Raw genomic sequence first — 5944 nt, forward strand, 5'->3', positions numbered from 1 at the left:
AACGCTGAAAGATGTTGGAGTCGTTGTTGTGACCAACACAAGATGCATCTAATGTCAGGTGTGTCATGCTTCAGAGGAAGTCGAACCGACATTTGCGCTCGTTGGCGTTGTGAAGTCGACTGCTGCTGTGTGCGCCATCATTAGGAAGGCTCTCGGAAGAGCAAAGCCAGGTCGGGAGTGCCGGTTTTCAGCATTCTCTGGCAATCCCGATTGTGCCATATGCATGCCAGAGTATCAATTGTGCTCTCTACACCGGTCGGCCGATGATTCTCGCAATGGGTGCGTCATGAGTCAGAGGAAGATGGATTGGCATCTGAGCGTGTTGACCAGCATCACCATCGGCCCTGCAAAGTCAATTGGCATCGCTATCATGAAGGACGTTGGTGCGTTGGGCTCTAGCCCATTCATCTAGGGATAGATGGCTAAGCTACCTTCTCTGTGTTGAAGCTGATCGAAACTGGGTGGCGCTGGCAGACACGGGATGCGCCGGCATCATGCGTCGGTGGTAGCCGTCACCCTGGCGTCATGTTGGTGATGGAGAGTGATGAGGGCACCCCCTCTTTGCACGTGGCTAGAGGTTGAAGACGACCTCTAACGTGTAGAAACATAAAAAAAAAAAATCAAAAGTAAATGGTAACCTGATTTAATTTCAGAGTCGGATCGGACGGGTTGAGTCGGCCCAACTCACCCAATCGAGTCGCCCAAGAGCAGGCTGGGCCGACTCGGTTCACATAAAAAAAATTGTTGAGGGTAGGATTTGAACAAGCGACATCAATTTAAAGATTAAGGGAAATGACCATTAGGCCATCTCAACTATATGTGTTATCGTTAGATACATATTTAAATCTCTGTAAAATTAGTATATTTGTTTTTTATACAATTTCTCTTTTAATTCATATGAATTAATAATTGTGCATGTATATATATATAGTTGTATAATGTGCATGTTTTTTTAATCTTTTAAATATGGAAAATTAATTTAGGTTTTTATGCATACTTAATTTTCTATACATAATTTTATTGACCTAAATATAAGGTATTAATAATCGGCATAAAGTTTAGTCAATTATTTTGATGTCAAATTTTTGGTATACATTTGAATAATTGAGTAATTACCACAAAATTCTTAATTATGAAAATGTTTAGTGACATTAAGCTTAGTCACATAAATTTAATGACATAAGAAATTGTAATTAATCATGGAGATATAATAATTTAACCCCACGAGGTAAATATTATATTTATGTGATTAATCAGGATGAGATAGATATATTAAAAAAAATCTAGTTGCCCACACACCTAGAATTTTCCTTTACAAACAAATTTTTAATCATATCATAAAGTGACATAAATCAATTATGTGCTATAATCTAAGCTCCCAGGAAAGATTATAATGTCAAGTTGATTTATTTGTTTGAATTTATTTACATGAGTAAATATTCAAAATTTGGCCTCATTGTATGTTTTAGTAAGCTTGTTGTTTATTTTGCAGTTCTTCAAACTTTATCTGTTCCAAATTTTGATTCCTCTAATATTCCTCTGAATAGAGAAAATTTTATTCAGTGGAAAGAAAAATTCACCTATTATTGGGGTACAAGGACCTTGACTTGGCACTTCCAGTGGATGAACCTACAAGGCCCACAGAATCTAGTACCCAAATTGAGAAAACATTTTTAATTTTTGGGAGCAATCCAATCGCTTAAGTTTGATGTTTATCAAGTCTCATATTGGGAATAGTATCTGTGGATTCATCCCTAATTGTGCCAAAACGAAGAAATATCTTTAAGCTATTTAAGATCAATTTGAGACTTTAAGTTCTTTAGTGTGTTTTGAATCCACTATCATGTTTCTTATAACATTTGGTGGATTGATTCTGGAACTACAATTCATGTTGCCAACACTACGCAAGTTTTCTTAAACCAACGAAAACTGATACAAAGTGAATCTTCCATCTATTTAGGAAACAAGATGGGTACATGTGGAGGTGGTTGGAACTTACAAACCTGTCCTCTACTGGTTTTGTTTTAGACCTTGAAATGACCTTTTATGTTCTATTCTTTTCTAGAAACCTTATCTTAATTTTCAGACTTTCACCTTTTGGATTTAGTTATCAATTTCCTAGAAATTCCCTTCAATTGTATAAAGACAATATTCTCGTTGAAAGTGTCCTTTTGGATGATGGGTTGTTAAAAGTCATTTTATCTTCTACACTCGATTGTAGTCTTACAACTATGCACAATTCAAATGTTGGCATTAAGTATGGTGTTATAAATGAGAAATCCTTCATGTTGTAGCACAGGATATTAAGTCATATCTCCATTGATAGAATTAAAAGATTAGTAAATGATTTGAGGCTCTTGACTTTACTGATTTTGGTATTTGTGTGGATTGCATTAAGGGAAAACAAATAACAAATACAAGAAATGTACCAGGAGGACTTCTGCTATTTTAGAAATAATACACACTGATATTTCAGGTCCTTATGATGCATGTTTTAATGGTAAAAAATATTTCATTACTTTTATTGTGACTATACACGATATATGTATCTCTATTTGCTTTATGATAGAAGTAAAGCAATAGATGCTTTTAAGGTCTATATAGCAGAAGTAGAGAAATAATTAGGCAAACAAATCAAAATTGTGAGGTTAGATAGAGTGGTAAATATTATGGTATGTACATTGAATAGGGACAATTGTCAAGTCCTTTGGCAAGGTTTCTTGAGGAACAAGGTGTTGTGGCACAATACATAATGTCTGGCTCACTGTCTCAAAAAGGTGTGGCTGAAAGAAGAAATCGAACATTAATGGACATGGTGACAAGTATGATTAGTAACTCCGATCTCCCTTTGTCTTTGTGAAGTGAAACTCTCAAATTGCAATTTATGTACTCAATAGGGTTCCAACCAAGGCGGTTCATAAGATGTCATTTGAGTTATGGAAAGGTTGGAAACTTATTTTAAGACATGTACATATTTGGGGTTGCCCAGCTGAACTTTGGATTTACAATCCACATGAGAAAAACTTAGACTCTAGAACAGTCATTGGACATTTCATCAACTATGTAGAAAAGTCTAAGAGATATAGATTTTATTCTCCATCTCGTTTGACGAGAATTGTTGAATATGAGAATACAAGGTTCCCTGAGAATGATGTGATTAGTAAGAGTAGCCAACTTCAAAACTTAGTTTTTGAGGAACATACGAGTTCTCAACTTGCTCGTACATTTTCACATAGATTGGTTATCATTCAGGATAATCATTAAGATTCGATTACTCAACAACAATCAATAGTTAAAGAACCATCTTTTCATGAGGATGTTCCTATAGATCCAGTTACTCAACATTCTCAACCTAAAAATGTTGAAGTACCACTTAAAATATCTTCAAGAGTTAAGAAAACCTACAATTTGCCATGAAAGAAGAGTTGGATTCAATGGTTAAAAACCAATATTTGGGATCTTGTTCAATTGCCTAAATGGGGGGAAGGCCATTGGTTGTAAGTGCGTTTTTAAAACCAAAAGAGACTCTTTAGGCAATATTGAAAGACATAAGGCAAGACTTGTAGCCAAAGGATTTACTCAACAAGAAGAAATTGATTATCAGATACCTTCTCTCTTATTTCAAAGTAGGATTCATTTCAGATAATCATGGCACTAGTAGCTCATTTTTTTATATAGAGTTACATCAAATGGATGTAGACACAACTTTCCTCAAATGGAGACCTAGAAAAAGAGGTTTACATGAAACAACCTGAAGGTTTCATTTCATAGGGGAATGATCACTTGGTTTGTAGACTTAAGAAACCTATATATGGACTAAAAGAAGTCTTCCGTCAGTGGTATCTAAAATTCCATGATGTAATTTCTTTATTTGGTTTTACGAAAAATACCATGGATCAATGTATATATCATACGGTCAATAAGAATAAAATAATTTTCTTAGTCCTTTATATAGATGATATTCTACTTGCTTCAAGTGATTTAGGATTACTTCATGAGGTTAAACGATTTATCTCGATAAAATCTTATATGAAAGATATGGGGAAAGTTTCTTATGTCATAGGCATAAAGATTGATAGAGACAGATCCCGAGGGACATTAAGATTATCTCAAGAAACATATATCAACAAATTTTTAGAGATATTTCATACAAAAATTGTTCATCTGGTGTTGCACCTATTATCAAAAGTGACAAATTAAGTTTGGAACAAAGTTCACGAAATTATTTAGAGTGGGAGCAAATGAAAAATATTTCATATGCTTTCGTAGTTGGGGGTTTAATGTATGTTCAGGTTTGCACAAGACTGACATAGCATATGCAATAGGAATGTAGGCAGAAATCAAAGTAACCCCAGTTTGGACCATTGGAAAGCTGCAAAGAAAATCATGGTAGGTAATACTTGCTCTAAAAGACTTACCATCACGATTCAAATGAGACAATTACATTGTAATACATGGTAGGTAATACTTGCTCTAAAAGACTTACCATCACGATTCATACAATTTAATCTTTTTTGTTTGGGTATGAGGATATCATATTTATGGGAAACATTTTTTTTTAGGATGTATCAATATTCAATAATACATATTAAGTATGTGAATGGGTCAATTAAGAGAATGTTAGACAGTTGACAGTTGTAACTATCCAACAGTTACAATTTCTTCTCTTTTGATGGGGAACAAGGAATTAAAGTTTCATGGATCTACTATAGCAGAGAGTATGTGACTTTCATCGAAGAGCCTCTGAATAGGCGAGCATATCTACGTTCTTGTGACATTTGACCGCCATGACTGGAGGTAAGCGATCATTCACGTTTCCGTTTACAAATTATGAATTTAATGATGTATTTAAAAATTCATTTAGTCTAACACACATGTTGCGAGAGGAAATCCATGCCCCATCAATCATGATCAAATCCCACTATTACTCAATGCCAACCGGAACACCTCATTCCCCTGAAGCAGTATCCACGTTGACAGGTAGGCAATTCAAGGCATTCATTAAAACCCAATTATCGTTACAGCTTCCCAAGCATGCTGATGTCCAGCATGTCCATCTTCTGGCAGCTGCCGCCATAAGTCTTCAAGGCCAGATCGATAAAATGCATTGAGGAGAGAGGCACTACAACGATGCCATTGGCTCAGCTGACTCGAAAGTGGTAGAATTTGCCCAAGCATGGCAAGGTTTCGGTCACCGGGATCACACAAGCTAGCCTCTAGCCGCACCTTCTTCAGACTACTTAACAACACCTATATGCCGGTGTTTTAATTGAACGAGGACTCTGCTTGCTGAATTATTGTCTTGAGTTGCTCCCCCTCTCCTCGGACTGCCTTGTTTGTTCTTTCGGACGACACCAACTTCGCCGACTTTCCAAAGAATTCTGAATCAAAATTTAACAAGCTCATGTTCCTCCGAAGAATTCTAAAATCTTCCTGTCCACAACACCCAATTACTTTATAATAGTCGAAGAATTTGTTATCAAGGAATGCTATTGGCTCACTGAAATTCTGTGTTTGGTGTCTCTGTGGTCACCAGGGGCACCCTCAAATCTCAATTCATTATGGCATCGATAACCATTCATTCGAGAGATTGGTTTTTTAAACAAGACCATTATCCCACTACAAGAAATGACCCCATTCTCTGGAATCTTGTTCTTCTCTCTTCCTGATGAAGTTTGCAAGTTGAACTCTGCTATGTTGTAGGTATTGGGGAAAAAGCAAGGTTAACTTTGAAAAATGTGTACCTGGTACGAGTTGAAAAAATTATAAAGAATTCTACTGGTTCTTCATAAGATGATTTTCATATTTCATGTACAGTAACTTGGGTACCGGATTCAATGAAGAAAGAAAGACAAAATAAGCCTCCTATGTGAAAGGAAACAAATCAAACAACAGGAGAGAAAAAAACATGCAATTAAATTTATCCAGCCAGCCACCCCAAAAG

Source organism: Aristolochia californica, unplaced genomic scaffold (genome assembly GCF_029961685.1).
Source record: "Aristolochia californica isolate CCGP_79_NKW_82.1479 unplaced genomic scaffold, dmAriCali1.0.hap1 SCAF_8, whole genome shotgun sequence".
NCBI lineage: Eukaryota > Viridiplantae > Streptophyta > Magnoliopsida > Piperales > Aristolochiaceae > Aristolochia > Aristolochia californica.